This window comes from Solanum verrucosum, unplaced genomic scaffold (genome assembly GCF_900185275.1).
Source record: "Solanum verrucosum unplaced genomic scaffold, falcon-dt-bn FXZP01000060.1, whole genome shotgun sequence".
NCBI classification, from domain to species: domain Eukaryota; kingdom Viridiplantae; phylum Streptophyta; class Magnoliopsida; order Solanales; family Solanaceae; genus Solanum; species Solanum verrucosum.
Genome location: NW_026020129.1, coordinates 2,211,880 through 2,224,765, shown reverse-complemented (window position 1 = coordinate 2,224,765; position 12,886 = coordinate 2,211,880). Strand labels below are relative to the sequence as shown.

At 29.0% G+C, this 12,886-nt stretch overlaps 2 pseudogenes; one reads left to right on the top strand and one right to left on the bottom strand.

Moving 5' to 3' along the window:
• Window positions 1-1,736: 1,736 nt before the first annotated feature.
• Window positions 1,737-7,230, top strand: LOC125826327 (uncharacterized; annotated as a pseudogene).
• A 962-nt stretch (window positions 7,231-8,192) lies between these two features.
• LOC125826326 (uncharacterized) lies at window positions 8,193-10,953 on the bottom strand (annotated as a pseudogene).
• Between the last annotated feature and the right edge of the window lie 1,933 nt (window positions 10,954-12,886).

Below are 12,886 nucleotides of genomic sequence, written 5' to 3'. Positions count from 1 at the left end.
CCTTTTAGTTTGTACCAAAAAAAACGTTATGAGTTTTGTAGCAATTATGTCATATATTTGAGATAGAAAATCTTGTATAGCAATTAGATAGTAACAAAGTGAGAAAACAGCCCGCTATATGATAAATGTTAAAAAAATAATTATCGATATTTAACAAACTTTTAAAAAAAAGTAAATTGTATATATCAAGCAACTATAATCAAATAAATTCTTCTCAAATAAACAAATGGTTAATAGGACCTCACTAACGTGTTTAGAATGAGTGCACAACGTAACGCTTTGATCCAAGAAGCAACAGTAACATGCATACCAAATTCAAAAATTGTTACTTCAATTCAATTTATGTATAAGCTTTTAACATCCGACTCAAATAAAGCATCATGTAATAAATCAAAATTGAATGTTCTAAGAGTAAAGTTAAGCGCATAATAATCGCAATCACTTATATTTGTCCATTTAAATATTTGTATAGTTGAATCTATTAGGATTGAAATATGTTTATCTCTTAAATCCTCAACAAAATTTCATCTGTCTTCTCAAATGAGAAATAATTTGGTATTTTTTTCAACAACAAAAAAAATATTCATCTTATCTCCATTTTAAGAATACATAATTTTAAATTTTGTATGTGAATCTGGATCAATTCAACTTCAAATAAGTCTTATCCTTCAAATTTTTATGCATTTTTCCTTATTTTTATTTTCAACATTAGCAATTAGCAATTAGCAATTATTTAATTGGTTACTAATCGCAATCACTTATATTAGTCCAATTAAATATTTGTCTAGTTGAATCTATTAGGATTGAAATATGTTTTATGTCTTAAATCCTCAACAAAATTTCATCTGTCTTCTCAAATGAGAAATAATTTGGTATTTTTTCAACAACAAAAAAATATTCATAAGCATATTATCTCCATTTTAAGAATACATAATTTTAAATTTTGTATGTGAATCTGGATCAATTCAACTTCAAATAATTCTTATCCTTCAACTTTTTATGCATTTTTTCCTTATTTTTATTTTCAACATTAGCAATTAGCAATTATTTAATTGGTTACTAACCATTAAAAAACTAAAAAAAAATAAAAAAATTATGCATTTTGTTATTTTGGTTGCAATGATGTATATATCGCTGAAAGAATGGATCTTCATGTCAATTCAAATTTCGTTCAAATTTAAATTTAAATATCATATCAGTTTGTTGCTACAATAGATAAGATTTTGAAATACCATTGATGTGTGGACTTGATTTTCTTATTCTTTAGCCCATTATAATAATAATAAAAAAAGGCAAAATTACTAAAGTACACTACATATGTTTACCTATTATCAATTAATCCCTTCTCTTTCATAAAAATCCAAAAATTCCTACTTTTTCCCAATTCCTCTTTTTCGGATACTTAATTATGAGAGAAACCAAACCCATCTTCCTCACCCCCAAAATCTCGCCTATAATCTTTTCCACTACCAAATCAGTTACCGCTTTCAAAGCAATTGGATTTTCAAACGACTCAACAGTCCCAAAGTTCAAAATAGGTATTATCTTCTTCTTCATTTTTCTTTCAAAATCAATTTTTTGTTTCAATCAATTTTGGATTACTTGTCACAATGGATCATCCGTCTTTTAATATTGGGATTTCCCAATTAATAACACCTCGCAATGAACAAATTTTTGAATCTGAACACCCCAACTTGACTGAACAGAGCTCTAAAAGCTTGCATGCAACGACATTAATGGCGAATCGAACTTCTACCAAGAGAAAATTGAAAACGGAAGTGGGATCATCATCTAAAGCAAAGGATGCAAAAACTAAAAAGAAAAGGGGTAGAAAGGTTGCCCCTCCCATTTCCCGACCAACACTATCCATGGTATGTCTTTCTTTTGCTTTTAATTTTAGATATTGTTGAAAAATAAACGTATATAGTGTATATTGTAATCTGTAGTTTTAACCTAGAAACACTGATTGTTAGATTTGAGTTTAACTTTTAAATTTGTAGATGAAAGATATGGTTGAAAAATATAATTTTATTGTATATATTGAAATCTGGAGTCTTTTACCAGAAACACTGATGATTTATCTGATGCTGATATTGAGTATAGATTTTACATTTGTTGATGAAACACATTGTTGAAAAATAAAGTATCTTGGTATATACTGAAATGTTGAGTTTCTACCCAGAAACACCGATATCTTGGTATATACTGAAATAAAGTATTTGTTATTGGTGATTCATAAACATAGATGATACAAAAATAAGTATTTGTTTTACATTTGTAGATGAAACACTAGTTTAAGGCAAATTTTGTGTGCTGAGAATTGTATCTAAGATAGGAGTTCAATTCGCTATATGATATAGAGGTTATTTGTTGTACAATGTATCATATTCGTAGATATGCACATGAATGATGCGAAAACAGAATTTAACATATCTATTAGTTAACATTTTGTATCATGTTTAAATAGAAGCCAATGTATATACAGAAGTAATATGATTTTCTGTATTAGTCATGCAATTTTAGTATACTAAGTATAAAATGATCTGAAACATAATATTTTGAATCAATTATGATATTTCCCTTTTAGTTATGTATGCATCATTTATCGATTTAATTATTGATCAACATCATTTATCTTTCTATAATTGCAGAATATGAAATATGTAATTAAACATATTCCAAAGCAACCTCTAAAGTTTGGTCCTACTTACAATTCTAATTTTAAAGAAAACTTAGAATTGTCAATAAAGGATGAAGGTATGAACATGCTTAAGGATACTATATTTGGCCAGTACCTTAATATCCCCAAGTGCCACTACCAAGGACAAATTACCAAATGTTTATATCTTCTAGAGGTTGAGCATGGTAATTTAATCAAAGAAATCCATATTCGTCATGCTAAAGGAAATCAATTTTCTATTAGAGAATTTGCAATTATTACTAGTCTCAAGTGTACCAAAAATGTTAAAGATTTTACATATCCGATTTAAAAAATTAGTAGGCTGGTTCAGCGATACTTTCCTGGTTCAAATTATAACGTAAACAAAGGACGACTGGTAGATCATTTTGAGTTGGGTATTTGGGACAACAATGATGATGCTTTTCAGATGGCTATATTGTATTTCATTCATACGTTTATTTTCTCCCAACTCGGTGATGCACCAATCTTATAGAAGATTTCTTTATGGTAGAAGATGGTAGCTATAAACATTTTCCGTGGAGATAACTTGCCTTCACGAAGTTAATGAAATCATTTAGGAAAGAGTACAAACCTAACAAACAAATGTATCGATTGAATGGATTTCCATATGCACTTAATAACTGGGTATATGAATATGCGTCGACAATGCATAACGAGATAGCTGTTAGAGAAGGAAATGGTATACCAAGAGTATGCGATTGAAAAGTTGTGGGTGCAAAGCCTAAATACGAGATGTTTATGGAAAACATCTTTACTGAGGTAATTAGTATATAACATCCTTTTGTACTTTATTGTTTTATTTCTAATACATTATATAAATAGTTCTAACGATATTTTAATTTTTGTTTCTATAGAATAATTGTTCTAAAGTGCAGCCAACTCAAGAGGAATTCGAATCACTTGATTTACCAAATAATAGTCATGTACCTCCAAATCGGCCAGCCACATCAATTGCTAATTAGGAAAAGGTGCAACCAGACGATGTTTCTGGTTTTGAAGAGTTTTCAACAAACCTCGGTGCAACTGTTAAGGAGATGCATACGTGTTTCTACCACAGGATCCACCCCACCCCTCAAGAGAAGAAATGTTGCACATCCAACAAAGAATAATGTGCCAAAGACAACACCATACGTGCAAAAGAATCAGCTATTTCAAACTCTGATTTCACAACCTCTAAAGTTTGATAATGTATCTGGTGTTCATCTTAATATAGTTTCCCGAAGAACATCATCGGACAATGCAAGACTCAAGAATCTGGAGGGTCACATTAAGTCTTATGTAAGTAAGAATAACTATGTCATTTAAACATTTTCATTGTTATTTATAATCTCACTTACTATGCTGAATTTGAATCCAGGTTGACCAAAAAATTGGAGCTCTTGAGGCGTTAATTATAAAAAATATTCTGAGTTGATGAAAGCAGTTGCCGCGAAAGATAACAAAAATGATAAGGTAGTATTTTTATTTTTTAGATTATCTTTTTAGTTTTGTGTTATACTCATTTTTTTCATCATGAAGGACACTGATGGCATTTCTATGCCACATATAGTGGATGATTCAGTAGACAAAGGTAATGTTGATCTAGAATCTGCTTCTGATCAATTATTCCAACAACCCATTTCACCTATACAAATGGATTTTGCAACTGTTGATCACGAAGGTGATTCATCTGCTGTGGAGGTTGAACAACGACTTGTTAATGAAGAAAATGCTGCAAAGGTATGCATATGATACTTAAATTTAATTATTTGATATATAATATTGGTAAAAAATACAACTTCTGATACTCTATTATTAGTAGATACAAAATTTAGAAGAATATATTATGTATATGATATATAATGATTCAAATGATACCTTTTTTAAATGTTGTCTCTATTAACTTTGGCACACATCACAACTATTTGACACTATGAATCTATGTAAAAATTATAAAAAGCACATAGTATACCAATCTAATTTTTATAATAAATTGACAATTCCTTCCTTATATTTTATTTTACAAACATAGATTGAAGAGACATCCATTAAGGATTTTGCAACTGTTGATCATGATGTTGATGCAAATAATGTGGAGGTTGAACAACGACATGTTAACGAAGAAAATGTTGCAAAGGTATGCATATGATACTTGAATTTAATTATATAACTTAATGACTTTCAATCATTAGTTAATTTTATTAAAATTATTAACAATGTATCATTTACAAATGACTGATACTTTAGTAATTTTAATTCATATAATGAAATAATCATTGTCTTTTTGTGTATCATTGGTTGTACAGTAAACACTTAAATCTCAGTTGATACTATATATTTTTTTGAATCACTAGCAACAAATACTTTATAATTGCATCTTAATATATCTGTTTACAAATACAGATTGATGAGACATCCATTAAGGATCAGACTATGAAAGATTCAACAAATGTTATACCCACAATACACTATAGTGATGTTCCGATAGAAGAGTTTGTTCATACTAAGGAAGTGGTAAGTAAAGAGCTTTTGAATTGTTATAATCAATTATTTTGAAATTAAATCAAAATGTTGTGTAATATTTTGTTTATTAGGAGGATGCAGTACATAAAGTCACACAATTGCACGCAAAAGTATTGAGCTGTGATAAAGATGTTGTTGATTCAATTAAACAAGACTCCGAAAGACATGCTTCAATCCAGTAATTGTTGATACATCTGTCTGATTCTAAATTGTTTAATGAAAATGTCAACAGTTGCGTATAAAAATTGTACTATTTTCTTATAATTTACTGATATCATGTAGGATTCTTCCAAAGCGGCATCTATTCCATCTGGCAGTGAAACAATCATAGATGCAATTGTCTACAAACTTCCAAACGAGCCAATTAATGTCGCATCACTGAGTGTAATTATTCCTCCACAACTAATCAACAGTGATGATTTTCTATTTGACAGCTAGCTACCCACCCAACTTCCAGTCAAGGAATCTGCACACAATCTTGATAGAAAGACTCCAGCTTCACGTAACAGAATCCCTTCAAAGATTTTGCAGTCTCCTTATGTGAATATTTTTGGATCCAACGATAAAGGCAAGGGGAAAATAGATGATGACATTCGCCCATATACTCCATTTGAAGGATGTGGCATCACCTACCAAGTTTCGTCACTTTTAATGCAAGAATACTCCCAGTGGATTCATAAGGGACTCCTCAAAACACATGCCAACAAGTAAGTATTTTTATTAATGTATCTTTTTAGCAAAGCATATTCAAATAAGTAAGTTTTCGTTTTATATTATTTCTATACTATTATTTTGTATTAGCTTATTCTTATGTTGCTATAATCATTCTCATAGGAAACCTTCAGAGGATAAATATAGAGGAAAAAATGCTCTATTTGGCTTTGATTATATGAATTTTGTTGTCGCATTTCCTTTGGACAAGAACTGATTTTATACTATGTCACAGCCAAAAAAATGTTGGACTGATCAGGTACAATATACAATACAATTATGTATATGATACACAATTAACATGCGTAACTCAAAAAAAATAAATTACTAATTGTGTTATATAATTGTTACATGTATCATATACTTTTTATCATATATTGTTGTTTTATGTATTGTGTTCTTTTTTTCTTTAATTTTGCAGCACATAGATGTAATTTTTTACTATCTACGCAAGAAGTCAAAACTAAGAAGCATGGATCAATACAGATACACTACATGCAACTGCTTGTTCAATACCTATATCAAAAATGCGTACAAAAGATGCGTACAAAAGGTACTATTGCAGTCCTGTTGATGATACTCTCAGTACACAACAACGCATTGCCCGAGCTGATGTTGTATATGTATATGAAAGGTCCATCAAATACGTCATCAATGGTTTTTCTGTCCTTGCTGCTTTACCATGGCATCTGGTAGATGAGGTATATATTTCGATCAACTGTGGCGAAGAATTTCATTGGGTGTTGGTTGTGGTTGTTTTAAGGAACCGGTTAATCCGAGTTTATGACTCAAATTTGGGAGCAAGGAACAAAAGTCAATATGATGAGATAAAACAATTGTCTCTCATCCTGCCTAACTACCTTCACGATAGTTGATTCTTTGATAAAACCGACAGAATTGATTGGGCAACATTGGATGCATACAAAGACAACAAACTAGTGAGTTGATAGGTCCACAACATCCGTTTGAGGTGGAATTTGCTCGAGGCATTATGCAACAAAAGAGCAATAGCCTATCAGTATTTAATCCACCCAGCTTTATTTACACATTTCATTCAATTTATAATGTATCTTCTTTTTATTTGCAGCAACTGCGGAACATATGTAGCTGCTTTTGCTGAATTTCTGATTGACAAAATCAAGGTCCCATCGATTCCTTTTCGAAGTGAGTATCTTCGCTCAAGATATGCAACACTGTTATGAAAATATGATACCGACAAGGCCAATGCCGGATACGTTAGCGAGAATGATGATCCTATTAGGCTAAAGGTTGCTTCCATTCTATTGGCAGATGATGAATTGATTAATGTAGAGTAGTTGTTTATTGACTGACTTTGCCATAAAGATGTGAAGTTTTACTGTTTTGAAGATACATTAAGTGTTTTGTAATATTCCTCTCCAGGTCTACATAATATTTCTAAGTAATTAATTATTCTATTTTTGAAGAGTTTTTATTTTCACACTTTTGTATGTCGCTTCTAAATTAGTTTTCACTGCATTTTAATACCTTATTAATTTTTCTATATTATAAGTATTATACATGTCAATGCAGATTTTACTACAGTGAATCCGATACAAAATTTCATCACCCATATTAAGTATATGATACAAAATTATGTATCTTAAAATGACATAATTTTATTGTTCACACAACACTGTACAATTTATATTTTATAAGATGATACTAAATATTTTTTACTTACATAAATAGGTATATGATACATAGGTGCCTAAAACATTTCAAATTGATACGATTTTATCATTTCATGACAAAGTTTCAAATAAATCAAGTATCATATACATAAACTTTATACTAAAATCACTCTAACTTTTTAAAATCTTATACTTAATTTCTAGAAAATTATTTTGTGCATGAAAACTCAAATTTCGTCCATAATTTTATGTATATGATACATAATATTGATAAAAATTACAACTTCTGATACTCTATTATTAGTAGATACAAAATTTAGAATAATATATTATGTATATGATATATAATTGATTCAAATGATACCTTTTTTAAATGTTGTCTCTATTAACTTTGGCACACATCACAGCTATTTGGCACTATTAATCTATGCAAAAATTATAAAAAGCACATAGTATACCAATCTAATTTTTATAATAAATTGACAATCACATAATGTTGTCAGATAGCCAAACATAACATTATTCATTTATTGCATCATAAAATAGTAACCTAAAAGTACTTCCTAAAGTATCAAATTTGAGAATTATTAGACATGAATCATAAAAGTACTTCTAAAAAGCAATCATTAGGAATCTTTTGGGAAGAAAGTACATGTTCTTCTATTGTGACCTTCCTGTCCACATTGTCCACAACAATTTGTGTTTGTGATAATCTTTTCATCTGGATTTTTCTTCCTCTCTTTTCTTGGCCTTCTAGGCATTTTTTTGTATCTTGGTGGCAAGACTACTTCTTCCAAAATAGATTTTGGAGGTATCCAATCACTTTTGTCTGGCATTGGTTCTATTGGAAGTGCATATGTGTTTGTTAATGCCTTATGTTTATAGTAATCAGAGCAGTAGGGGTGTACATCTTTAATATTCTTCTTCTTCTAAACAGTCATTGCGTGCACACAAGATATCTCGTCATGTTGAAATCTACCACATGAACAAGTTTTTCTCTCAAGACATACAATGTATCTTATCGCACTTTTATACACTGCAAGGATATATTCAGAAGATGCAACTACCTGCAAATGTTTAAAAATTACAGATACATCAAACGAATTTTTAATTGGTATACTTAACAATATAATGAGAAGTAAAGCTAGAAACATAATAATTGTTAATACAAATATGTACCTTCATTTTCACACATTTGGACGCGTTTATAATCAATATTTCTTCAAATCTTCTCCCTTATGTTTCCTTTGTATAAGATGCTATTTCTCAATTTTTGCAATTTTCCAAGTATCAAATAGAATTCTAACTTCTTCCAGAAAGTCTATAATAGGTAATTGTCGTGCATCAACAAGGCAACCATTGATACATTCTGCTATGTTCGAAGTCATCATCCTTCCCCTGTTCACAGTTGCATGAGATCTAGCCCACCTTTCATACCCAGCATCTTGAAGATACTTCTTAACTCTGTCATCTATTTTGTCCACTTTAGCCATTAATTTTTCAAAATCATCTTTTCGATAAGCCTTTGCCACCGAATAGAAAATATCACTTAGTATGGTTCTGCTTCTCTTGTAGTATGTACACACATTTTTCCAGAGGTGCCATATGCATGCAAAATAATGAACATTTGGATAAACAATACTTACACTCTTCAATATGCTTTCATTTCGATATGATACAACACACATTTGTTCTCTATCACCAAATACATTTTTAAACTGTTGGAAGAACCATGTCCATGAACAATCATTTTCCGTGTCTACAATTTCATAAGCTAACAACAATATACAACCTTCAGATTGAAACACATAACATTACGATTCTTTATACATGATTGTTCCAGGATGTTATATTACTATTTTGAAAAATCAAATTAATAAACAACATGTCATACCTTCCCCATCGAGTGTACTTGCCGCTACAAATGTCCCTCGATAAGATCCGCTAAGATGTGAAGCATCAATAACAACAACAGGCCTACAGAACTCAAACCCTCTCATCATTGGCCTTAATGATATGAAGAGATACATAAACTCATTTTTTTCCGACTTGTGCATACGTATATATGAATTTGGATACACAGTGTTCAGCATATATATGTATTTTGGCATCTGTTTGTATCCGTCTGCAGGTTTACCCCTAATCATCTCCAATGCAAGTTCTTTTGCACGCCATGCTTGTTGGTAAGAAATTTGAACTCCATATAGTGCCCTAACATCCTCAATTATATCGCTTGGAGTATGTTTTCTTTTATGATTCACTAAGTTTGAAGCTGTCACATCACTAAGAAACCCAACAGTAGCTTGTACCTTACTTAATACCCTATCCCTCAATGGATAGGTATGTTCACTATTGAAGTATCTCACTTTGAATATATCCGTATTTTTCCTAACAGACGCCTTCAATTCCCAACAACAAGCATCTGAATGACATACTAATACGTAGCTGCAATTATACGATATACAGTTGTTATTTCATCAGGTTTAATGTATCAATTCATAATATTATAAATAAAATAACAATACAACATACATTATTACAAAGACTTTTAGTTAAATTGTAATCTGCACATAGTTCAATGACGACTCATTTTATATATTTGATATACAAATCAGATAACAGATTCAAAATTCAATTATTAACATTATTTCAATAATCCTTCTTAATTATTAAAGTATCAAGCAGAAGTAACTTAAAACCCTTATGATACCTAACAACTACAATTGGACCACACACGTTATTTGTGTATCATGATCAACATGATATCAAATAAATTTTAAAAAATCAAGAAAGTATCACATACCTTTTGCTATCAGATCTCTTAACTCTAAAATTGAAGCTATGCTTAATTTTATATTTTTCCATAACAACCATTAGAGTTGTCTTATCCTTGTACAATTGCTTCACTTCCACATTAGAAGCATTTGTATCTAATATATAATTTTCCACCTCCATTTCTGGTATATTATAAGAATCACAAATTTTCAATTCAACAATGCTTAGAGCCTTTGTGTCCCTTTTTCCACCTTCAACACACACAATTGCACCTGTTGTTGCATCAAAATTATGTATATCTTCATCACTTCTATTCGATGTATCAATGCATAGTGGATACATACCAAATTCTATCTCATGTTTCTTCACTTCTATGTACAATTTCACCCCCATATCATTCTAAATACACAATGGACTTGAATTACCTTCTACAACGTATCTGATCTCCATTTTTTTTTTTGATTCATCAACGTTCAATTCTGCTGCAATTGCTGATTTGAGATTAACGAACAAAATATTTTCCCTAACCACTCTGCCATCAATTTTGTATTGCTTGTACCTAACATCACTTTCCCATATACTTGAATGCCTTAACAAGATGAAAATATTCATTACAATGTTTCACCAAAAAAAGCGTTGAAATTTCCAGAGCTTTTAGTAAAACAAGAAATAAAAATTTCAAAATTTGAAATTCAAAATTTTGTTCAGTAGTGTTTTAAGATTGAGCGATTTGCAGATGCAATAAACGTATGCGTGAATTGTGGCAGTTAATTTTTAAATCCCTTACTTAACGCTTAAAATTGTTAAAATCCCTTTTTTAACGCACTGACCTAATAATTACAACTTCTTAATAAAAGTATCCGACAACATATTAAAGTATCCGCAACAAAAAAAAGAAGGAAATTTCGTAATTTATGAAAGAGTAGGAACATGAAGTAATTTGTTTATTATACTATGTGATTTATATAATTTTTACAAAAAAAAAGATCTACTAAAACATCTTCATCCAGAATTTTAATTGAGGAATTAATAGAAATAAATAACTACAATAATAATAAAAATAATAAATAGGATACTCACCATATGAAACTTCTACATATATGGTGGGACAAAATTTGTACTGATTTTTGAGAATCATGTCGTTGTTGCATATGGCAACATAAACAAAAACATATGAATTAGAAAGCAAATTCGATGACAATTTTAAGCAGAGATAAAAAATTTGAATCTTGTGAAAATACTTAAAGAGAAATTTTGATGATATTGTTGTTGAATGTGGGCACACAAATCAAATTTAACCGGAATAAAGTGGCAGTTTGTAAGGGATAAAATCAGTAATTTTTGTTTTTTCGCAATATGACAGTTATTTTAGGCAGTTTTTTTTTCCCTAACTAATTTTGTTTCCGTTTCTTTGTTTAGGCGTTAGGAATATAGATTTTTTTAAAAAAATTAAGAAATCAATTCAAAATAATTTATAATCTGATAACTACTGCAAGTTTAAATTTGAATTCAAAATTAGACATGTATGCATCGTGTGCTTTACTTTTGATTTGTTTTGCTACGTCCAATTAAATAAGAATCACAAACGGTTTCAATTCAAATTTAAAATTAACTACATTAATTTTTATAATTTATTTATATTTATAACATCCTTCTCAATTTATTTTTATTTTATTTTATATTTGAAAACTGTGTGTGAAAATTTTTGTTACTATTTTAAAAAATAGGCATAAAAAGAAAATCGCAAAAATGTTTTTTTTCTTTTCATGATTTGAAAACAAATTAAATAATGTATCTATAAAAAAAAAACATTTTAAAATTGGTTCAAATCAAATAAATAGGGTTTGCTACTGCTTAAATGTAAATGCATGTTCTATTATGTTTACAATTTTATTTAGTTTTCAAAAGAAACTGGCAAAATTAAATTGATAATCAAAATTTTTATATTTATTTTTATTTTCAGATTTTAAAAAATATCTTATTAATATTTTGTTGATTAATTTTTAGAGTTTGTATATAAGTTGGAATGTAAAAGAAAGTTTTGAAACTGCATTTAAATTCTTGTTGTATTTTAAAATATTAATAAAGAAATATGGCAATTTGTTTTTTTTTTAAATATTGAATATTTCCTACATTAAATGGTTTTAAAAAAATAAATTTAAAAGTTATATATTGAGGACATATGGAATTGTCGTTTTAATTTTAAAAAAATGTTTATAAATATGTTTTTTTTAAATATTGAATTAGTGGTATATTAAAAAAAATCAGTTTTTTACTAATTTATAAATTGTATTTTTTTAAAAATTAAATCTGTTTTCAAAAATTCTGATAGTTTTTTTAGTGATTGCAATTTTTATTTTTAGATTTAGATTTTTATATTTTAAATTAATTTTAATAATTCACAAATTCTTTTTTTGTGGCACTTTTTCTTCTCCTATTATATATAGATAGATTTGACTCTTAAAAGCATGTTTTTAAAAGATTAGTCAAACACAACCTACTTATCAAAAACACTTTTCACATAAATTAGTCAAACACAAATTCT